Consider the following 26245-nt stretch of genomic DNA (forward strand, 5'->3'; position numbering starts at 1 on the left):
GCTGTACTCCGTACAGCACAAACATAAAAAAAAATATATATATATAAACATACATTAAATATTACACATTTAACAAACTTCACAGTATTTTAAGAGTGGTAGGGTGCATTAATGGGGGCCTCTCCCTGTACTTAACATCTGACCAGGCATCCACAACTACAGGTAGCCTCTACACATCTCCCTACACTAATACAATATCCCTGTCCCTATGCTCTCCCTCAGCAGTGCACCATCATGGCCATGTACACTGATACATTCAATGTAGGCTCTACACAGTGCTTACACGGAGTTTATTAAATCCTGGGGGAAGTTTATATATCAGTGCTGTCTTGGTGAAGTATTGTGAAAAAAGGGCCACCGTATGAAGGTACTCACCGGGAACTGAGGATGAATTTAGTTCCAGCAATACTACTCTCGTTTTCTTGCTGATTCCATCATCTCTCCATTCATATCCATTGGGGAGGATATGGTCACTGCTATGTTTTGTTCACTTAGCATAGTGGAGAGCAAGACACCTGTAGCTTCTGTCTTAAACAGCTACAGCTGCTGGAATTTATTCCTGTGGGTAATGTTAGATTTACCAGACATGCTGGTTGCTCTGCCCTGTCAGCATCCATGTTTTTAAATATTCTTTACCATTCCATAAAAAAATATCCGTTACTTGGTAGTTACTAATTAAGATATGTTATATATTGCTATGTTGTTCTCAGTTATGGTATGCTATGCTGCTCATGTTAAGAGTGATTCAGATAAACATTTCATTCATTAAGCATGACAGCAGAGTTAGGGCCATTGGGACCTCAGCAGCATCACAGCGCTGGGATTAGGAAAGTTTGGTTGTGGTAGCAGGATTGCCTGAATCACTGGAAACTCTCTTGCTGGTTGGATTGCCTGAATCACTGGAAACTCTCTTGCTGGTAAGGTTTTCTTACCATACAAAGAACTTTCTTTATACTTTTTGCTTTACTGTAGTAGTGGCATGCTACTTGTCTCTGTGTGCTGGGCAATATATTGCCAGGGATGAGAAGCTGTAGTGCTAACAACCATAATGCCGTCAGAATCTATGCAGCTACACTGCCATGGGTTACCTTACTAGGACTTATCCATTCACAGGTGATGCTGTGTTTGTGAACTGTGAGTGATGGGGTGATCATTTCTGTATCTACAGCACTGTAACTGTAGCTTTACATTGGAATAAGCTGAGCAACTATTCCTTTCAGTCTCAGATGAGGCAGTAGGGTCAGTAAGCCCTTTCCAACATAGCAGAAGCATGTGAAGATATGCTCCTTGACACAGTACCTGGGGTAATCATGGACTCTGAGTCTACTTTAAACAAGAGTTCTCATCTCTATTAGTGTATGATTGGTATGAACGTTTACCTGTCTGGAAACTGACACCAATTACCGTTGCCATTACACATTTTGAATGAGTGTATGTTATGATGTTACAAATCGCGTTGCTTTCCTTACATAGAATAGTTTGTTTTGGTATAATATTTGATTATCTCTACAAGAGTTCACTTTCTGTGTTCTTGTTCTGATGTAGTGCAATAAAGAAATATAGTCCATTCACTCAGCACCACTGCTAAGCAATGAAGTAAGACTACGTGTTATGTGTTACCGTTTGTACACCTTTGTCTAGGAATCATGAAGTCTTTTGGTACACCATTCTGTGGAACATGAACCCTGCACCATGGTATTCAGGTTACAAATAGTGTTCTGTTGTCTTAACATGGCATTCCCACCTGATTCATTATTTAAACAAACTCTGAATTCTACCTGATTGGCATGGTGTGCATGCTTGATGTAAATATAATATAATATATATATATATATATATATATATATATATATATATATATATATATATATATATATATATGTGTGTGTGTGTGAAATGTTAGAGAAAGCAGAACATCTAGGTGGAGATGATATAAAGTGTGGGTGGTGACAATATATGCACCCAGATGTGCGGTAGCCACCTTCCTTTTTAACCATTTACCAGGGCTATATGGCTTCTGCAGAAGCAGGATATTTTAGAAATTGAAGTTACAGCAATTTTCAATAGGCCTTAATATTATGGTATAGAGCTGTCTCATAGTATTATAAAATACATATTTTTATGGAGTAGATGTAGAATGCAGGCAAAATGAAAAGATTATTGGTATTCTTTTACTTTACTATACTGTGTTGATTTGTGTAGTAAGGGACGTGTCCAGCTATTGCTGCATGAAAGTCAGTGAAGTGTTTTTTTTTATATCTAAAACTTCCACTCACTAACTATTGTGTATTGTTATTATGTAGTGCACTAAAGTATAAGGAACCAATGCTTTATACAGAACTATGAATTTCAGCATGTGATCACATGTTTGGAAATTAGACACACACATGTATGTTTGTTCATGACTTTCTAACTTTGTATGCATGCTGATTAAAGCATTTGGATATTTGTTGTTTTTCTTCAGGAAGCTACTGTGGTATCATTTGCCCAATACCCATTCTGCTTTTCACGAGCAGAGCTGTAATTCAGTTCCTATCTGATTTTCGAGACTTCTCATTTGGATTTGCATTAACGTACAAGGCTGTTCCTCCTCAGTCTATACTAGGTAAGCTTTTTGTTAGTATTTTATTCTAAGCATATATAAAACAGGGAGCACTGCAGTTTTTTACAAGTTGTTTTCAACTCTTTAGATGTGCAGTGTTTAACAGCTAAATTCAAAGTGCTTGGCTGAGTATGGTATATTGAATGAATAAATAAATATGACCATAAATTTATAAATGTACAGAGGACTCATCAAGTGAGGCGTGATCAACAGGGAGGTGACTATAAAATCTTCTTGGAGGCTCAACAACTGCACTGGAAAAGTGCAGTTCTGTAAGTAAGCTCACCATAATAGCAAATGTTTGAATATATCATTGCTGCAGTAGCCTTAACAGTGTAGGGTTATATCCTGCCAAGGATATCATGGTCGGCCAGTCTTGCAAAACCATGGGCTCCTTCTATATGCACCCCAGGCTGCTGTTTACATGAGTTCATGAGTGGAGAAAACCAGCAGCCTGGACAGAAAAAGCTTCAAGACTTTTTTGTCACTGAAAAAGAGAGGTTATGATCCTGATAAGAGGTAAAGAGCCTTACAGTGACTGTCATATATTCAATCATCTACTGTTATGGTAATTTTACTTCTTCTATGTTCATTAAAATCATTGCTGCTATAAAACGATTATTCTGTTTGGGAGGAGGAAGAAGGATGAGGTTCCAGTAGCCCCTCTAGAATTATGCTAGTAAAGTTAGATCTAGAAGTATAAAAAGAATCTTGTTTCTAATGCCTTGTAAAGGTATGTACAGAGGACAAAGTAGCTGCCTTTAGAAAGCTTCTAGGGCGAACCACTTTCCAGATTTAGAGGTAGTGGCCTTATTAATAGTTTGTGGGAGGCTGTATATAAAGGAGAAATATTTTTGAGACTAAATTTTCAACCTTTTCTCAGACATTAAGGAGGCTGGTTAATGATTTATGGCCAATTGCTAGTTGTAATGAGCAGTTGAAGGAATTGTTTCTAGCTAAATTTACATTTTCTTTTGGGAGGTTTCTGAATTTGAAGGAATTGTTAAATTCTGAAAGGGCTATGAGGGTTTCTGCTGTACTAGGGTCTTTCCCCTGTGGGAGATGTAAAGTTTGTGTAAGCATAAGGAGTATTTCAAGCAAAAAAGATCAATGGGAATTTGTTCCATTGTTTAGATAGGTTTTCATGCACTTTTTGTGGGATGATATATGTTGTGGGATGTGGTATATAGGGCAAACAAAATGAATGGTGAAAGTATGAATTCTTGAGCATTTAGGGCACACTAGAAATAGAAATTTGGAAAGTCCAATTGCTGAACATTTTTATAAAGTTCATGGGAGATCTGATGCTAGTTTTTTTTTCACCATCCTATCAAGACCATATCTTGCCCGGGGGGGGTGGGTTTACTGCTAGTCTTCTCAGGATGGAAAGTAAATTTGTTCTTAATTTTAGTAATTTACAACCTAAAGGGATTCATTTTGAAGTGAATTTGAATATTTAAATGTAAAATATTTAAAACGTGTATTATTTATTAATATGATGTTTAGAGATCTATGGTAAATAAGGTATTAAATTTCACAGCGTACGCTTGGTATTTAGGGAGTGGCATGTTTGTCAATCATCATTTATAGTTTCATAGATTCATTGGTAGGTACTAGGCTAATAGCCCTAGGGCCTATATTAGCCTTGCCAAAAAGGTACCCTGGCTTTCGCCACCCAAGAAAATTATTTTCCTGTGCCCCTGTCAAGCAGGGCCACAGAAGTGATCCCTGGGATGAATTTCCTATCTCCCATCCAATCATCAAGATTTTTCTTGAAGAGTGCTAATGAGGAGCTTTGTTTGATATAGATAGGTAGCTTGTTCCAGAGTATGGGAAGTCTCTGGGACAGGAATCTATCCCTCCAACATGTTCTGTTTATTGTTGTGACAAGGTTTAGGTCCCTAGAGCATGTAGCTCAAGAGGGATTGGGATGTCTTTAAGTGGAGCATGTCCAACAGCTCTGGGTTTGACATAGCTTTGTATGTTAGGCAGAGATCGCCTCTGAGTAGGCGATATATGATGAAGTAAACCTGGAGTTTTTTGAGATGGTCTGCATAGGGCATCTATTTGTGGCCAGTAATCCTCTTTGTGAGGTATTTCTGCAGCCTTTCCCATTGTTGTAGATGTCCTGTGAGGTACATACCAAAAGGGGCACTGTATTCTATAATGAGGTCTAATGAGTGACGAGTAGAAGGAAACAATGACCTCTTTTTTTCTTGGATGAGAAACCTTTTGTGATGAGGTGTGCCACGTAGAAGGATTTTCTGACTACTGTGGCGATGTGATTATCAAAGGAGAGACTACTGTCCACCTGTGTCCCAAGGTCTCTTGTCACACTTTTGGTGTAAAGTACACTACCACCTATGTGGTAGTTCATGGATACAGAGTTTTTACCAAAAGGAATGATAATGCACTTTTTGGCATTGAGCTTGAGGCCATGGCTTTGACACCAGGCATCAGTCTCAGTAAGGCCCTTTTGTAGGATTTCCACATCATTAGGAGTTTCGATTATAGCTCCTAGTTTGCAGTCATCTGTGAACTTCATTAACCAAAGACCTTCTGTGTTAGCCTGTACTTTAGAGAAGTAGATACCAAACAGGAGAGGTCCCAGGACTGAACCCTGTGGTACTCCACTTGTCACTCTTCTGAAGTTGGATTTGGAGTCTGCTACTTTCACAGTGTGGGTTCTGTCAGTGAGCCAGTTGGCAACCCATCTTGTGACATAGGGATTTATACCTAGTTTAGTGAGTTTATCTATAATTCCAGAGTGGGTGGTGGTGTCGAAAATCTTGGAGAGATCTAGATAGGCTTTGTGAACCACCTTACCCTCATCTACAGCTTTGGTGACCACTTCAAAGAAGTCTATCAGGTTTAGGAGACATGATCTGCCTTTTACAAACCTGAACTGGGTGGAGTCCAGAGTTTGGAGATTACCAGTTTCATTGTTTATAAGTTCCATGATGATATGTTCCATAGCCTTGCAGACCAGGCTCATCAGGCTAATGGGGCAGTAGTTCCCGGGGTCTGTGGTGGCTCCCCGTTTGTGGAGTGGGATGACTGTATTTGTGCACCATTCAGTGGGCACAAAGCCTGAGGTAAGGCTATGATTTAAGATGGTACTTAGGTGGGGTGCCAGTTCATTCTGTAGTTCATTTAGAATGTAGACTGGGATGTTGTCAGGTCCCATGAATGCTGTGTTCTTGGCTTTGGAGAGTGTGCTTTTTACCTATGCAGCCGTGATTACAGGAACTTTGCATTCTTCCGGTATAGAGATGGACCCTTTAGGGGGTGGGGGGGGGTAAAGTTAGCAGTGAACCTATCTGCCAGGATGTTAGCAATATCAGTTGGTTCTGTATTTTTAGTGCCATTGTGTTGTAACTCAGAGCAGATCTGAGTGTTGCCATTGAGATTCTTGACATAGCTATAGAATTCTTTGTGGTTGTCTTTAGAATCAGTGGCAATTTTGTTTTCATAACTAGCTTTGGAGTATTTTATGAAGGATATCAGCTTCTTACTGAAGCTGACCAGGGAGTTCCTCCAATCATGGGATTTTACTCTTTTTTGGAACAGTTTCTTTCTTCTGTTGTAGAGTTTGTTTATGGCAGAGGACCACCAGATTGGAGGATAGCATCTTGGTTCTGTTAGGGATTGCATGATCCATGCACTCGTGTAAGTGCTTATAAAGTGCATTTGTGTAGGATTCAGCAGTCGTACCTCTATTGTCCATCTGCATGGGTGTTGTGAAGTTTGCCACTTTTGTCTTAAGATGCATGAAGTTGGCTTTGGAGACATTTTTTACGGTGGTTTCCCTAATGGGGGGTGGGGGCGGGATATGGATGTCTAGGGTGATTAGCTTGTGGTCGGATCTGACCAACGAGGAACTGACCTGTGGTGTGCAACTCTGGTTGCACATGTTGGTAATGACCAGGTCTAGGATATTGCTGCCCCAGGTGGGGGTGTGGATAAGTTGATAAAACGCATTGGAATTTATGAATTCCAGAAAACGTTGAGCAAAAGAGTTGATACATGAGTAGGTCTCCCAGTTAATGGTGGGGTAGTTAAAATCGCCCATTACTAGAGTGTTAGGTTTTACCCTAATATTTTCCAGTGTATCAAGAAATGAGAAGTGGGAATGCTGGGGTATCTGTAGCAAGCTACAATTTGGATTGTGGTCTTCCCAGAGTTAGTTGCACTTGGATAATAATAGTGCCAAATAAACTCCTAAACAAGAAAAGAGCACTCGGATAGCCATAACCCCAATCCACCTTTATTCAAAAAGCACCAAGAACGAATACAAACGCTGAGCACAGCCAGTATATGTTCGTCAATAACTTCATCAGATAAAGCACCGTACCTAATGAATCTGAATATATACCACATTTAATTAATTGTATTAAACCATTCAAACTGTCTAATGCATACTTTAATTATCTTAAATTAAAAACATTCTGTTGTCCTGTTTAAAACAATTTCACAACCACATACTTCTCCTTCATATAAAAAATAATAACATATAACTAGCTTAAATATGTACAAAATATTTAAAACATTATAAAATATATATAAATATTTGTAAAAAATATTTATAAAAATTAATACTTGTAAACCTTATGCCAAAACATTCTAGGGTGTTTAGACCAATAAATTACTCTATAAAATTTAAAAATACATCCATCTTTAAAGCTAAAATACTTGTTTTGAATGTATTAAAGCTTAGCAGCTCTCAATTTCAAAACAGGGACCAGGGAGACCATCTCATTCATACCTGGCCATCTGTTTGCCTCTAGGAAAAGTTGCCAGGATACTTCTCTGTATTCTAGCCTTGTCTCCCAAGGTCCACCTCTGTTGTCAACCTGCACAACCTCTAAAACAAAAAGACAAAGCTAGCCTTTTCACATGTTAGAATTTGCTTAAATAGTGCATTCTTATTGTTAGATTTCTTAATTTCATACAATTGTTCATAAAGTCTTCTTTTGATACATCTTTCAGTATTACCTATGTAAAATCCTTCACATTCTTTACATATTGCAATATAGACTAGACCTTTGGATTCATAATTAGAGTAAACCTTGGCTGTAATTGTCTTGTTTCTGCTAGGAATGACAGTCTCAGAGGCATTGGCTATATATGGGCATTGTGGACAAGAGCGACATTTGTATGCACCCACTTTCCTATTCACCCTTTTCATACAGCTACCTTCTGAAATGTTCTTAACACACTTACCTTTACTAAATACAAATTTTAAAGGTTTATCAAAGGCAAGATCCAAGTCCAAAAGATCCCCAAATCTATCCCATTCTTCCTTAATTAAATATTTGATTATATTAGCATCACCATTATAATCTAATATAAATGTGTTATCAAAACTTTTTTAAATCATTGTTCAAACTAATATTCTTTTCCATAGGATCCTCTTTACCAAAAATAGGGGCAAAAATCTTTTCTATGTGCCAAAACTACCTCAGACATTTCTGTTATAAGTGTATCAGGATATCCCCTTTCTAGAAAAATATTCTTTAACACATTACTTTCTTTCAAAAAGTCACAGTCTTCTGAGGTTATCCTACTTGCCCTCACATACTGTCCTTTCACTATACCCTTTTTTTGAAAATATGGGTGTGCACTCTTATAGTGCAAGAAGGAGTTGCAGTAGGTGTCATTCCTATATATATTAAAAATATATTAACATCTAAATAGTCTATTTGTCCATGACCTACTTTATAAGTAAATTTTAAAAACTCTGTGCTGTTAGATATATATTCAAAAAATTCAATACATTTGTCTTCTCCTTCAACCCAAAACAGGTAAATGTAATCTGAAAAGTGTTTATAAAGTGAACAACAGTCTTTGTATTCGTAATTGAACACAAACTTCCTCTCCCACCAAGTGAGCACTAAACTGACAAAAGTAGGTGCACACATAGCACCCATTGCAGCCCCTTTTAATTGCCTAAATAATTCACCTTCAAAATAAATAAAATTATACTTGAGAACAATATCCATCAATACCAGAATTATATATATTTCTTTATCATTGAACTCTTTAGTACTCCTTAAAATAGCTTCCAAAAATTCACGCCCTTTCTTATGCGGTATAGTGGTGAAAAGATCCACTACATCTTTAGTAATGAAAATCATACTTTCTTTAAACAAATGTTGCTTTATACTTCTAAGGAAGTCCCAGGAATGTTTTAATACATTTGGGGCAGTAATAGAAACCTTTTTAAGCTTTGTATCTAAATACCTAGAAATGAAAGCTGTAGCAAACTGGGAAGCTGACACAATAGGTCTCACCAGGGGGGTTATTGAGGTCCTTATGCACCTTTGGAATCCCAAATATAACAGGTACCATTGGTTCACTATTTTATAAGAACCTATAGGTGTGTATATCAATAACCCCTTCCAATACTAAATCATTTAAGGTTACATATATCTTTTTGTATCCAATATGTATTTTGTTCAGAGAAACCTTAGTGTATTTAGTTAACTCTAACAAATGGTCCATCATTTTACTTTCATAAATAGTGGAATCCATTAATACAGTCCCACCCCCTTTATCCGGTTTCATTACCCTCACAAAACTATTATTTCTAAGTTCAAACAAAAGTGATCTTTCCTCTGCTGTGAGGTTTAACCATATCTTATTGGTAGAAACCTTGTATCTTAGTTTATTTTTTAACACATTTTCTAAGTTTTTTAATTGGGGGTGTAATGGAGGGTTCCATGCACGCTTTTTCTTTAAATTACCTTGTGTGACCTGCAAATCTTTCATTAATAACTCAAGGTTCTTTTTCCTAATAAACATTCTTAGGTCTATAAATAGGTTACTGATGTCACTTTTAAATCTTTTTCGAAATAATTCAAAATATTCTTTTGTAACTTCTAAACTACTATAATTGAATATAGTGTAGCCATCATGAATCAATTTTGGTCCTATATTGTCTATCTGCTCTCAACCTTCACCATTACTAAAGGGGATGTCCACTTCCCTTATATCATCCATTAGAAGGCATTGTTCCTCTGCTTGTTGTTCCACCCCCTCCTGTTGTCCTGATGACAGTCTACAGAGCCTTTGTTCCGTAGTCTCTCTGACCTTCAGAGGGGGGATACTCTAAAGGGTCACTTATATCCCCAGGTCCTTCTAGATCTTCTCTGTATGCATCCTCCATATTTAATTCAAGTCTATTAGTTCCTTCCAATCTCCTATTAAATACTCTACCCCTTTCCATTCTATTAAAACCCTTTCCACCCCTAGGGTAACTAGAATGATTTTTTGGTTTAGGGTAGTGTGTATTAGATGCATATTCATTCAAATCTCTTTCCATCTTTCTTTTCTTCCTATTAACAATATATTTCATTTTCTCATCCACTCCTCAGATCAAAATATTTCTTTTTTTCTTCCTCTGCAGTAAGGAAGATGAATGGTTTGCTTAATATAAACTTTGAAACCACTTTAGGAATAAGTGAGGGATTTGTTCTCAAATAAATTCTGTCTGTATGAAATAAAAAAATAGGTATGACTTACCATAAGAGCTTGCAGCTCAGATAGTCTTCTTCCTGATGTCAGAGCAATCAACAGCACTATTTTCCAATGTAATGAATCATAAATCAGGCTGAAGAGCTGATTCAAAAAGAGGTAACAATAACTTTTCAAAGACAAAGATAAGATGCTGGGTAGGTACCACCTTTTTCTAGGTAGACAAGTATGTTCAATCCCTTTCAAGAATAGCTTGACCAGAGACTGTGTTGAAAGGGGACGATCTGTAGTCAGGCATACTAAAATGGCCAAGATATTAACATTGCTAGAGGAAAATGAAAGGCCAGAGGATAATAATTCACACACATATTGCAAAACCAGGCATGCAGATATCCTGGATAAGCTGTGGTTCTTAGTACAGCAGAAACTAAAAAATTGTTTCCATTTACCAATGTATGGTTTTCTAGTAAAAGTTTCTTTTGTATCCTTTAACACCTCCTGCATGTCCTCAGAAAAAAGTGCTTAAAAGGTATCAAAATGTAATCATCCAAGCAGGTAGTTATTTTTGTTTAAGGTTGTCTTGGTCAAGTTAATTCATTGTATGAGAAAGATTGTGGTAATTGCACTTGCTCAATTCCATAAAAAGAGAGAATCCTGTTGCTTGGGCCAAAAGGGAGTGAGCACAAGTTTTTTTGGATAATCCTTCTGAAACTTCAGAATGATCATGGAAATCAGTGGAGAGGTTGAAAAGCATACTGGTGTATTTTCATCCAAGGGAATGTAAAACATCTATTTTCCATGCTTGTTTGCAAGGAATCCTGGAGCGATTTTTTTCAGTTTTTTGTTTTGTAAGGAGGCAAACAGATGTGCTGAAGGAGTTCCCCAAAACTGGATCAATTTCTGGAAGATCCCATCATTCAATTTTCATTTGTGATTGCCTTTCCTGTTCCTGCTCAGCTTGTCAGTCAAAACATTTTGCTGTGATGGAATGTAAGAAGCTTGAATGGTAATGCTGTGCTGAATTACTACCTTTCAAGCTACCATAGTCAGCCTGCACAGGGGTGGGGGGGGGGGTGGTATCTGGTTAATTTCTGCTTGTTTATGTACAGTATCCCTGTGGTGTTGTCTGTGATCACTTGAAGTGGTCCTGGAGACCTCAGATAATGTAGACAGCATAAATAACATCTAACATCTCTTTTATACTGATGTGCTTTGGTCTGTCCTGTTTGTTCCACAGGCCTTGCACATCTATCCTCAAGGTCACTGCTTCTAATGCACGGTTTTATGCATGTTGTTACTGAATGAGTCAGGGTAGTCAGACAGAATGGAAAACCTGGATTTAAAACTATCTGGACTCCCTGCCAAAGCAATTTTCATTTTGCAAAACCCAGCCCTGTAATCTGAAATGTCAGTGGATGAAGGTGTTGTGGCCATTCTGTTTTCAGAAAACATTGAATTTTTCACTTATATAATCTGGTAAAGGGAATTGTGAAAATCATATCAGCTATGAACCTTAATATCCTGAGATAGTCTGTTGCAGATGTCTGGGACTAAATGAAGAAACTCAGGAACTCAGGCTATGAACCTTAATATCCTGAGATATTCTGTTGCAGATGTCTGGGACTAAATGAAGAAACTCGGGAATAATTCCAGGTGCAGGTCTACTTTTTCCTGAGGAAGAAATGCCTTTCACAAGGCTGCATCCAGAAGTCAGCCTATAAATCCTGCCCTGTGGGAAGGCGTCTAGAGCTGCCATTCAAGAACTCTATAGTGATCTGACCTTGGTTTTGAAATTATTGGTACCCCCACCATTTGAACCAGCAGCAACTTGCCATATCAAATTTCTGTCATGGAAAACTCTTTTTCTAGTAGCCATTACTTCTGCCAGGAGAGTTTCTGAGATCATGCATTATATCTGATACCCCCATATCTGATTTTTCATAAGGATAGGGTTTCATTGAGAACCAACCCTTCCTTTCTTCCTAAGGTGGTCTCAGAATCTAATATTAGTCAAACTATTGATTTGTCCGTTTTTTTCCCATCATTTTCCAATTAAGGTGAATATTGTTTGCATTTACTGGATGTTCACAGACAATTATGTTTCTACCTTGACAGGACCAAAGAGTCTAGAATATCAGACCAGTTATTTATTTCCTTTTCAGGTCTAACTGTGTGAAAACCTGTGTCAAAAAGTTACCTTATCAAGATGGCTAAGAAATTGTGTTACCTTCATTTATAATCATAACAACCACACATTATCTGTGCCTGTAAAAGCGCATTCCACCAGATCAATAGCCACATCAGCTGTTTTCTACTCCAGGGCATCCATGGATGAAATATGTGGAGCTGCAACATGGGCTACTCCACAAGCCTTTATCATTCATTACAAATTGGATGTGGTCTCCAGGGGAATAGCATCCTTTGGCTCTATGGTTCTCAGGAGTATCCTTCCATAAGGCTACCTAGGACCTAAAGTAGCTGGGGACTCTGTCCCATTGGTCAAGAATGAAAGAAGATAGACAACACAGATGAAACATCATGGTAAGTACATAACTTCTTTTTACTGTAGTTATATTATAAGTACAGATATATTTTTAAAAATACTAAAATAGTTGTGGAATATTATGATTATGAAGGCCGCAATGCAACATATTTTCCGTATTTAGCAAGTTATGTTGACAAGACAGGAATTTTACGGAATGCATTGATGAGGACTTGTACACTATAAAGAAAGGGAATTTAAATAATGCTTTAGTGAAATATTATGGAAGATGGCAATCTACATAATACACTGTGTTACAAGTTATGCATTTGAATCTGAGCGATCAATGATATTAAAATGGAAACTGAAAATAATGAATATAAATAGACCACTATTCTAAATGCTATGAATGATTTTGGATTGAATTATACATGTGGGCAGCCTCAAACCTGTGCTGAAAAAAGGAGGCTTAGACATTGATCATGTGATCAGTGATATAATGCGTTTTATACTACTTAGATTTAGCGTTTTTGTTTTTTTGAGAAAGTACCAAATAGTGATGCAAAAGCAGGTATTCTCTTAATAAAGTATTTTCCATTTTTCATGGTTACCAGTTGTGCATTTTTTTGGACTATTTGTTTAATTCATAACTGTGCCCAAATATCACAGAGTAATGACAAAAACTACCTGAAAAAGTTCAGCTTCACAGCATAAATGCAAACTATGCCACCTACCAACAACAAAAATTCACATATTCAGTAAATGTGGACTATATTATGCAGGAGAGCTGAAAATATATATCAATCTAACTATAGAATTTCCCCAACTTAATGAATGAAAAATGGTACTGCTGTTTTATATACAGTGTTGTTATACACAGCAAAGTGTTGCTTAGCAATGATATTAGCATGTTATGCACATACACTTTTTTACTGTGTCATAAATCATAAATAGGTACAGCAGCATATTGCAGTGCACTGCCATGCATGCAAACTCTGCATGATAGCTGAATGTGGGATGAAAGGTAATGTTTTAATTTGTGTCATGTATATATTGAAGTAATGTCATAAGATGACAACACATAAGCATGGCAGCTACATGTTACCCATGCACAACAATGCATATACAGTCTGATCAATTATATGGCAATCACAATGTTGGCAGCATAACACAACTCGAGCACAAAGACAATTCTTACAGACCAGAAAGATCAGGCTGATGTGGCTGAGCCTCACAAATAACCTCATAGGCTGTCTCCCTAAATGAGTCACACATACCCTGCGCCACATCCTGAAAGAATGTCCCCATCATGTCTGTCATCTGTGTTCAAAACACATTGGTCACAACCTCCTGAATATTGTCCCAATAATTATCTCTGCACAGGTCCTGGTATCATCTCCTCCAGGGTGCAGCAGGCATAATGACACTGGCAGGTGGTGGTCCAGCTTCTTCCTCCTCCTCCTCATCATCATCACCACCATCAGTGGACTCCGGCAGTGGCCGGGAATGTGCTTGTCATCTCTGTGTGATCACTAGTTGTCCAAGGGTGCCATGCTCTGTCAAGATGAAATGCAAAACATGTCAAATGAAAAGCAAATGTGTATTCTGCCACACATTCCCATGAAGATCAGACCTAACCTTTACATGAAATTGATGTGCATAGCTGCTGTGTAACATATGTAATTAACATCCATTTGTGAGTTCTGCAAATACAAATATGACACTGAAGGTACATCAAAGTTGTTGCAAACACTGGCAAGTAGCACAAGTATAATCAACACAATTGCTGCTAGTGAATGGCTCCTAATGCACACAACACCTTCCCTGTGTCACTTTATCTATAGGTATGAGCATGTCCAGTAACGGAACATGTCATGGAAATGCGCCCATTACCGGTGTAAGCAGTTCAATCAAGGCCAAGCAATGGCATGCAGATCACAGCTTACCAGTGGGAATCAGGGCACCACCTGAACATTTGAATACTGGCCAGCATGAAGCATAGCAAGTATACACAAAGCAAGCACATGTAACATTTCTTGACCTTTGAACTGAATCATAAATGACACCGCCTTATGACACATTAACATAACTAATATTTGACAAAATAAAAACTTCTAACCCTCAAGATATTATTATTGGGACCTGCACTGTTTAATAATTTTGTCTGGCCCAGTAAAATGTTTATTTGAGTGTCTGTCAGAATGTTATTATTCCTTTTCTATTTCCCTTACAAGTCTTCCCTGAGCTGATATGTCTGTGTGTGAATGTAAATTGTAGTCTCAGCATGTAGAGTCATGTCAACAGCTACCGAGTGACATAGGTAAAATGAAGACACTTTTTATTGACAATATTGTTAAAACTAGGCAAGTCATATGACAAGCATCTGAGCCACATGGCAGTGCAATTGGCTGAACAAACATCAACATAAATAGAACAGTAACAAATACTTAAAATGTTCAATCATCACATCCTGTGATACATGAGAATCTACTATATGTTGTACAAACAGTATTGTACGTGTACAACTGTATGCATGACCTATCTACAATTAGTAATAATCAGTAGCCTGCAAAAGCCAACAATCCTGATGATGTTTCTGATTATGAAATGTAAAGAAATGCTTTCCTGCATAAGCATATACAAACACAGAATACAATTATGTTATGAGAAAAACACTCAAGGCATTGGAGGCAGATGCAATACCAATGTTGAACTAAAAGACATGTCATACAGTCTGCAAACACTGACACAGCAGGCAACTATTAATTCTATGAATTGGCAGGCTATGCACAACAGATTGGTGACTGGGAAGCAAATCCACACAAGTATGCCAACACATGCATTATAAACAAGAGTCAAAGCACTATAAATTTATATGTAAAATATCTACCTTAAAATATGTGTGACAGATACACAAGCCTGACTGTCATTAAGACTGGGGCCTACATTTCAAACACTATCTGCAGAAAACATGGGTTGATGCTAAATGATATTTTCATATATTTGGATTTGAATCAGATTGCTAAGCACAGGTATAGTATGATTATTGCACTTACCTTGCTGATGCATGCTGGATATTCAAGCATTGTAAGCAATATACATGGTAGTATAAAGATACAGGCTGTAACAAGGATCAGATGCATTTCATGTAAGTAAGTAAAAAAAATAAGGAACACATTTTGCTCCCTCTGCTACTCTTGATGCACAGGGCTTGATTCTGGCTCTGGTCTTCCTCAACTGAGAAAAGAAAACTCTGAATGATGTAGCCCTCAAATAAAAGGGATATACTTTGCTCAGATCAGGTATTAGAAAATTTGGTTCTGAAGAACAGATAATCAACATTCACATTTTGTAATTTTACACACAGACCTTTACATCTTTGAGCAATAATTGGAGGACATAAGACTCAAACCTGCATTTCTAACATGCAGCAAACTCTAATACCTACCTACTTAGCGAATACATCTTGACTAAGAGTGTGTGTTGTGAATACAGTGAAAAGACTTGGGGTGATCATGTTACCTGGATGGGGAATGGGCTACTAATATGTATACTAATATGGATCATGGCTTAGGATTTCAAAACATGAACACTTGTTTGCATGTAGTTAAATACTTAGCAAGCATGAATTGATGTCAGCACTGTGGTCACAACCATTAATAGCAATGCAAAACCTTCATTTCTCGGACAGTGGGACAGTGTCATAAATCACAAAGCTCTTATTAGCACACACAGAAAGGTGCTTTACATCAGGGACAAGTAAGCTATGTGGGAGGATTATATTTAAAGATATTCCTTCGTGAAGTGCACATCACAGAGCAAAAGTAATCATGAATGTGTCTCCCTGCACTGCATTTCAAATGTTTATAGGTTATAGGTTAGTACAAGGCTACCTGCCCTTTCAGGTCATTTTAAGCCTAGCCAGTTACCCCATGTGAGAATCAAATCCGGCACCTTGTGCCTGTAAGGTAAACACTTTAACCCATTAGACCAATCTCTCACCACTATGACCATTTGTCTCCCTCAAAAGATAGGAATGAGATAGTTGTTGAAGTGAATTTAATAATGAATGGTGAAAAAAAAAAACACTTGATAGCACTTGTGAAAATAATACCATATTGCACAAAGCTTTGTAAGACATATAATAGTTTGTAGCAAACCTTACTAGACCTATACTCAAAGACCTAATGTTAACAGACCATTATGGATTACAACCATGTCTGTAGGAATTCGATGAATAACTGATTTTTGTGAAACCATGCACAAAGTAAACATTAATTTCAATAAGCAGTACTGTAGAGAAGAAGATTCAAGTATGTGTGAAATAAACCAAGATAACAATTTAATGATATGTTTCCCCTAAGTGGGGTTGAACCCAGAGCATGCCAAAATATGGGCATGCTGGATGGTTTCTTTACAGGGCAAGCTAACAAGCATCACATGCTTCTTCTTAACAAACAGGTACTGTTTGTGATTAGTCAAATTCCTTCAGATAGAAAACTTCCTGACATTTTTTAGCCATTACAATCTAAAGAAATAGCAGCTATCAACACATAAATGAAAACATATGTTTAAGCACTAGGGCAGGCATTCCTCTTGGCTTAAACAAATGGAACTGTAGTGTGAATGTTCTGTTTATTAACAGGAAGAAAGTAAATATGTATGAGTTACAAATCAGCTACTGTACTTGATATTGCTGTACTGTAAAATGGATAACTATGAAATGCTTAGCCATCAGCAGCCTAGGTACTGTGGGTGTCAGTGGTTCATGAATGCAGTGGATGTGTGAAATTATGTTATTATATGCTGGAAAACTAATGTACATCTACAAAGTTCTGAATTATGTATATTATAAACATCATTAAATAAAAGAACACCATGGGAACAGAACCCGTACTTATATAATGAGCAATCATCATGTCTTAATTATTCAGATGGGTTAATTGTCAGAACATCTACTTTAATGCTTATAAAAGCCATATATCTTATTTTGGACACAGCTACATCTCTAAATTCCCTATAAATTCTCAGGTATATGTAGGATAGTGACACTTACTGTAGGGATCCACTGGCTGTCTCTGCACCTCAGTGACCCTCTGATGAACTTCCTCTGTGTCATTTTGATGCAGGTCAACTTAACAGTGTGAACCTGCACTTCAGTCCGGTACATTCCCATATATCATCAACGCTGCCTTACAATCTAGTTCCAGTTGTCAATCATTGTGAAGTTCTTGGCCTGGCTCTCTTTTGATGCTCCACTCCAGCATAGATAGTCAGCATCTATAAGGTCTACTCAGTCCATTTGGGTGTCCGGACATGTCACAGCTTCCTGGAAGTAGACATCTTGATACTCTAATAGAAAATGTAGTTGAAACAGAAAAATGCTCACTGAGGTCCCACTGAGTTTGCAGGTAATAATGGTCTGATCTGTAAATGTATCAGAATCAGTATTTAAAAATGGTGCTTATTTCATTTTATCAGATCACTGGAAAATAATGGATATGTGCTACAAATGGCACCGTTTATTGATACCTGTTGAGTAACTGCATGGAGCACCAACCCATTACGTCGAGCTATTGGTTAATGTGACAAAGGTTGAAAACTTACAAGGAGATATGCAAATGGGATCACTTAAAATTTTAATGAATCTCATTAATTATGTATGACACAAATGGTAATTAAAGATGGGTGCACATCAGATGGTCTCACTTTCAGTGATACCTGAGTCATAGTTAGCTGATAAAGTAAATTGCCACTGGCTAGCATTTCTATTTTGGGGAATACTACCTCTGTTAATATTGCTCATTCACAAATGTACCTGTTTAAGAGTTATTTTTATTGAAATTGTGTGCTTTAAGACAGTTGCTTGTAACTTACTTGAGTTCTGTCTGATTTAACTTTATGCATACAGGTGTCGCCATCTGCATTAAGGACATGCATTAATTTCCCATATGTAATTGTACAGGCAGATTTACATAGCCAAAGTGAACAGTACATAAAAACGGATTTATGGACCATCTGTATGTCCATTCATAATACATTCTGTGGTGCATGTACAGAAACGTATGGATTCTGACAATATCCATATGTGCTGTGTCCTTTTGATGTTACAGGTATTTTTTTTATTGATGGTTCTTAACACAAATCTTATAACTACCTGCTTGCTATAAAAAGTATCTGTACTCTCACTGGCCTGCTTATGGACATTAAGGGTTTCTGACCCTTTCCATAAGTTGCCCAAATGACAATTTTGGGCAGTATTTGAAACTGAAATGCATGCAGATTCATGTAGCACAATGCTCTTGTGTTTAGACTTCCATTCCAACAATATGTAGTGTAAGGGGTTTGAATACCACAGAGGGCCTGTAGAGATATCACAAGTTATGTTGATTTTACAACTGTTATATATGTAGGCATTGTTATTGCTTTTTGTCACATTAGTATTTGTTTCAATCAGTGTTTCATAGACTTTTGCATGGAAATAGAACCCCAAAGGAATGTATACTGTTTATGGTAACATATGCTGCCCACATAATCATCTGCATAACTGGGCCCCCACAGGAATATGATCATGTGCATATCACTGTTTTCCAGATGGAAGACAGAACTAGGGATGGCAATTACTTCCCATAGGAAAATGAGATCATAGTAGATGCTCTGTAAAGCTAAGCCGTGGTGGTACAGCGGTAGCATTGTTACCTCACAGCAAGAGGTTCTCCTGTTTGATTCACAGCTGGAGTGCCTTCTGTGTGGAGTCTGCATGTCCTCCCTGCGGTCGAGTGGCCTCCGAAAGGCATGCGTAAATGGCCGTGCCTTCGCTTAAGGTTGGGCGTCGGGCTGGCAACTCGGCACCATAAAAATATACTGCCAATCATTAGTGGACCGGAGTTCCGCTGTGGCGACCCCTAACTGGGAAAAGCCGAAAAGACAAACAACAACAACAGCTAGATACTCTGTTACAACATGGATGGAGACTCCTTGGACATGCAGGGAATACAGTATGGAGGAATGAAGCATCAGCTGACATCGCCAACATGAATAATGTGGTTAGAGGTCACAATAGATCCTGTAAGGCCTATGGGTGACACTGCTTTGACACGATCTTCCATGCAGCCAACAGGTTAAGAAGGTACGGGTGATAGAGGGATACCACTGGTGCTGGACCACCATTGATCCCAGATGAGATCACAACATTTCTTGTCTCCCTGCATACAGCTAATGGGAAGTGACATAGTCCCTGGGGTGGGGCTGAAGCAGGAGATTCAGGCTGAATATGTATGTCTTACTTTGCATGACATGGATATTTATAGAATAAATCATCACATATTGTTGTTGCATGCATATTCTTGTATTATCATTTTTGATTTACAGCATCAGAATTTAACTGTGCACACAGATCCACAGGGGGTGGTGACAATGAACATAAGCATAATGACATACTCATAAAACTGTAGTACAGACAGAACAGTGCAATCAACATGTGTAATGCTGTCTGCATTAATAGTCACATGTCCATCTACTTCTGAACAACACCAGGGTAGGGCATGTGAGTGTCTCTATACTGTGTTTATATAATCAGTACCTGTTATTTACTCAGCCTCATTTCATGGCTCTGCTGTTTACGGTCATATTGCTATTTCTATAGCATTGTACACTACAGGTACATCAATTTGAGGCCCAAGCTGTACAGGTGCAAGTACAGACAGGCCAGGTATGTTACCACAACAGGTTCATAGGATACAGCAATGTGTAGCAGACCTGCGATACATGACACTAATGTCACTGTTTTGCAACACAGGGACATCTGGCCAACAGGTGCAACATCCAACATGTGAATATTCACAGCCCCTGTTACTGTGTTGTAAATGTCATGCTGTCAGTATTCTGTTGCCTGCATACATGACTGTGTTGTCTTTCTTTAATTTCCCATTGCAGGATCTGCAGTATGCTACATAGACTCACAGCAGTGGGAGTCTGCTAGCGGTGTGCTATTATTTGTCTTTCACACGTCATTGCTGTTATTCCTGTTGTTGTCCTCCATTAATACTGTATCCTTCTACCCATTCATAGGACAGACCGCATCATCATCAAGTACACAAGCAAGTGGTATATCTATGTAAAACCTACTGTATGTTTTAATGCTGCTCTAATGGTTCATGATGGCAATTATGTGTTTAATACTGCTGACATTTTTCTGTACACCAGTTGAAATACATCCTTCTTCTACTGCACTGGCTTCCCAGGAGGTCCTGTCAGGTGTGTGTTATTTTTGTATACATCCCATATGTCCTGTATGTTGGCTATGTAACTAATTGTCAACTCTGTGTTATGTAGATTTCATGACCGATAGACAAGACCTAATGGTAAGTCAGTATTGTCTGTAACATCACAGTGAGACATATATGTTGTATGTCTTTAATGATATCCAGCATGTGATGTAAGCATGTTGCCTTGCTCTGTGTCATCTGTCTTTAGCACATCAACTACCTGTATCTCCCATTATCCTGTCCAGTGATCACAATGCGAGATCGGATGTCCCCTAGTATGGCCCCTGGCACACAGCACAGTGACATGGTGACACAGTATTGACTAAATGTTGACAGTCATTTGGGTGTGGCTGTAGCCTGAGATGCATAGCTAAACTTTTCCACCATTCTGACAATAAGGGGACATTGGATGAAGAACAGGATGATGCCAGTGAACAACAGACTTAAGCTGAGACTGCTGCTGATGTTAGCAGTTCACCACAACACATTAATATTTGTTGTTGCAGTAGACCTATGCATGCACCTGGTATGCATGGCTAGGTGTCAGAGAATGTCTGCCTGTCCCTGCAGGCAAATGAATGTTTCCAACAGCATCATGGATTTGACATCTGTGCACTTGCCTGTGCCACAGATTGTGTTTTGCACCAGCTGGCTGTGCTGCATAAAGGCCAGGAGTGCAGACATGGTGAGGTGATAGTGTCATTGGCTGCTCATAATGAAAGCATGTTATCTGTGGCATGGTCTGTAGAATCCCTGGCCTCTAGAGTACTACAGCAGTGCCATAGTGCTAGCAGGGTTCTGTGTGCCATGACTGTACTTAGCCAATTGCAGAGAAGTAGGACCCCTCTTAGCATGACCAGCCTTGCCCTTTGGGCATCAGTATCTATTCTCCATTACTCACACTTTTCCACTGCTGATCCATATTCTGCATGCCGGGCAGTCATGACCAGACACTCAAGTTGAATTCATGCTTCTTCACCTCCACATGGTGGTGTCACCCCTTCAGTCTCCTCTGTGGAACAATATGGGCTGAGTGCTTCCATACGTGGTAGGGGCAGGCCAGACTATGGTGTGAGCTGTCAGCATGGGCACTCTAGACTGCTTTACAGTAACACAGACAGTTGATCCACTTTGTTCTGTACTGTCATTCTCACCCTGTAGTGATAATGACTGCTGTACAGGACACTGACAAAGTCATCTGTCTGTGTTTCTTGACATGTCTGATGCCATATGAGTCCAACAGTTCTACTAACCATATCTGACTCCATTTATTACATTATTTTATCCATTCTGTACAGTGATATATTTTTCTCATGATATTAACAGTTCTGCTTTATGTCCTGAGTTGTTTACCTGTTTGCAGCTTATTATAGTGGCAAATAGGATTGTATTGCACTGATGTGTGCCCCTTACTGGGTGCATTACACTGATACAAAAATCTGAGTCTGTATGCATACCTGTCTCAGTTGTGTCCTGAGTTGGTGATCCCTGTTGTGACAGATTTGTATATGTTCATAATCAAATATGTTATGGTTATGGTGTTCATGTCTTATGCTCAATGTGTACATCTAGTGCATAATTGCCATTAGATGCAACACATGCTGCTGTGGTGGGGCATCACTTGAACATCAGTTTTAATCTGTGTACTCATGTACATGTGGCTTGCCATGACTCAAAGTTATGTATCAGATGCTGTCATTTTGTTTGGGCCTGCACTTGTGGTCACATCCTATGTTGTCTACATCTGTGTCTTCTGCCACTATGTCCTCCTGCTCCTCTTCTCATACCTGTTGCATCTCATATTCATACATTTGGGTTTCTTGGAGTAGCTCACCCATACCTACAGCTGGTAGACCACCATGTACCCTACTCAGCATTTTGGGCAGCATGGTAGTGCACCCCTGGATGTGTCTAGACATCTGAACCTAGCCTTCAGTCTAGCAAGCACATGCTCTATGGTGTTTCTTATTGTTGCATGCACTCTCCTGTTGGCTTCCATTGCAGGGTTGAATGATTCATGGGTATGGGATCATTAGCCATGGCTTGAGTAGATAACTACAGTCACCTTTTGTGGGGAGTAAACACACATTTGGTCAGCATGGATATTGTTGGTAAGGGTATCCTTAGCTTACATCCTAGCTTTGTTCCTGTACTTATCCAATAGCAGTCCCTCAAGTATTTCACCTTGTTGGAATGCATCCCCTCAGTCCAATTTCCCTTTAAACAGCATCATGGACACTTCCAGAGTGTGTTGCCATGATGTTTGTTATGCTGCCATCTGCTGCACACGCAATCCGGCAGTTCAGGGATGGCAAGCCCTTTCTGTTTATGTATATTTCTGCTTCAGGAAGTACTGGTGCTTTGATAGGCATGTGTGTTTAATCTATTGTACCAGGTACATGGATGAAGTTTGCAATGCTGTAAAAACTGATGCATTACAGTTCTCTGCTCCACGGTGGTGGATGAAAGTGAATGTAGTCATCCATATTGCTGCTCTTTGCTGCCAGGAAGTTTGCTTCGATACAGTTAACAGCTGTCTGTGACACTCCTACAGCATCCCCATTGTATCTCTCAATATCCCAGATGCATGTACTCCCAGGCTGGGACACACTTTGATTTCAGGGGGGATGGAATTTCCTTGCAGGGTATGCACAGACATGTGTGGGGCACACATGCTGCAGACAGCCTGCACCAGTTGTCTGTCTAGCTACTGTCAGTTATAGACTGGTCAGACCACTTGTTTAATTGCAGCCTTGCACTGACTCTTGCTGGTTGCCTTTTAGGGTGTACAGCCTCACTTATGGTTTGAATCACTGCAGCCTGTTGCATTTCATTAATTTCTAGTTACATTTTTGTTTTCTTTTTTTTTTTTTTTTGTATAGTTATGGAATATGCCAGAATCCACAGAAGTAGCTTCCATTCCTTGTAGGCTATAGCATATGCCAAAGATTGTGGAAACAGTCAGCATTGCAGTTTGTCGCACTTAAGTTGCATTGGATATGCTTGATGTTTTTTTAGAATCTGATGGGCATGCATGTAATCCATAATTATTTACACTGAATAGCTAAGTACTCAGAGTACTTCTCAGCATGCTTTCTAAAATTGCATCCAGCACTGGTGTCTTCCTTCGGCGTGCTGTTCTGTCTGTAAATACCTTCCGCAAACTTTACAAAATCCGTCCCTAAATGAAAAATGGGGACTGTCACCAATGAGACATCCCATTTCAGAATCTACTAATCAAATTTGTCAATTTTGTTTCATAATTCCACATAAATTATTACTACCTCAAGCATCAGTTAATGGAAATTTCTCATATGCACATGCATTCCCAAGAGAGGTTCTAACTTCACTGGTATCACTAATATACCCAAAAGAAGGGACATACTTTACCGACTCTATTATTTTGGACCTCAGCACAATATTTATTAATATCTCTTTCAGAATATCTTCTCTGAAGTAAATCTTGCCTTAGATTCTCCAAGGAAAGTGTGAAGTGTGCACCATTACTATTCAATGTTGATGTCCTCTCCAAATGTCCTTTAATTATGTTCTTATATAAATATTTGGGATGTAATCTGTTTCTAGCTAAAAGAGTATTTTTCTGAATGCTTTCCTATGGATTCATGTGTGAAAGCTTTTTGACATATCTCTTGAAACAGTGAGATTTAAAAACTCAGTATTAGAAAAGATGTAGGGTCAGATTCATGAATATCTACACTAAGTGTACAATAATTGTACACAATCTGTATTCAGGAATATCTCTACCACATGTTTTGTGCTGTCTATTCACTCAGAATGATTAAACTAAGTGTACACATAGACTACACATTCTGATTACCTTTATGAATTCCCTTTAATATTTAAGGCTACAAAACATTCAGTAGGGCAACTAAAATTAGGAGATTGAAAGTTGAGTTATGCCTGTGTTGTCTATTCGCTCAGAATGGTGTACACTTATGGTACACTTAGTGTAAGAATTCATTAATCCGGCCCATAGTTGTATGTAGATGCTGTATAAATTGCTGCAATTATGTTTATTATTTATTTATTTATTTATTTACACTTGATAACCGAGTAATGTTCGACAGGGCCAGACCCTGTTTTCAGCGGAGATGCCGGGAGAAAAGCTGCAAGTAAGATTTGTACATATGACAATTGCAATAGGAGTTAAAATGCAAGTTCCTTGACAATGAGTGGTGGAGAGAAGGAAGTTAGACAGTAAAAGGTTAAATTAGTTAGCCTGGTGAAGAACATAAGCAAAGCCTATGTTTGGTGAAATATTCCTTTAGGGACTGTTTAAATGAATGTGTATCATTGATGGACAGAATATGGTGAGGTAGAGAATTCCAGTGTTTGGCAATGATATGAGAGTATAAGGAGATGCCGTGAGAGTTTTGGGTTTTATTAACTTTCAACAATACTTTATCAGCAGATCTAAGAAAGTTTAGGTTAGTGTAGGGTTGGACAAGGTCAGATAGAGCTGGGCAGTTGTCAGGTTTGTTTAAGACTGTATGGACAGTTTGTAGCTGAATCAGAGTAAGCAGGCGAGGGAGCTCTATTCAGTTCAGCTGGAGAAGGGCAGTGCAATGGTAAGATCTTTGAGACTGATTAGCGGCGAATTTGGCTATTTTGTTATAGCAAGATTCAAGGCTAGTCAGTTTAGATTTGCAAAGATCGGTAAATATTTGTCAACAGTAAAGCAGGGAAGATAAGAGATAGGTTCTGGCTGTTGCAAGTCTGGCATGGTCAGTAAGATACGATTTAGCAGTATAGAGAGAGCCCAGTTTGACATGAACCTTTTTAATTGTTAGTACAAGGTGTTTATCAAACTTAAGTCCACTATCAATTGTGACACCAAGAAGTTTTGTATGTTCAACAGGTTCTATTTTTGTGCCATTGGAGGAGGAAATAGAGATAGGTGGCTGGTTGGTTGTTGTTGAGGTATTATAGAAGACCATAATCTTGGTTTTATTGGCGTGAAGTATAAGTTGATGGGCTGTTAAGTAGTTTTCAATATTGTGGAGGGCTGCTTGAGTTTTTTCTTGGAGTTTCTTGATGGGGGGGTGGCAGAGCAGATAAGAGAAGCATCATCAGCATATTGTATGATTGAGGCTGGATTTGCTGGGGAGTGTAGGTCATTGGTAAAAACTGTAAAGAGAAGTGGGCCAAGGATAGATCCTTGTGGGACTCCTATATATATAGGGAGCTGGTGGATGAGTTAGTGGCTTGTTTCCTATCTAACAGGTAGCTATGAAACCAGCTTAGGGCTTCAGAGCTACAGTGGTAGAAAGCCAGTTTGTTGAGAAGTATTTGAGGAGATACAGTGTAAAATGCTTTTGACATATCTAGGAAGGTAGCAGAGACTAGTTATTTTTGGTTTTGAGTTGATTTACGGTATTAATAAAGCTAATTAGAGCT

This window comes from Protopterus annectens, chromosome 17.part0 (genome assembly GCF_019279795.1).
Source record: "Protopterus annectens isolate FY-2018-M chromosome 17.part0, PAN1.0, whole genome shotgun sequence".
Classification (NCBI taxonomy): Eukaryota; Metazoa; Chordata; order Ceratodontiformes; family Protopteridae; genus Protopterus; species Protopterus annectens.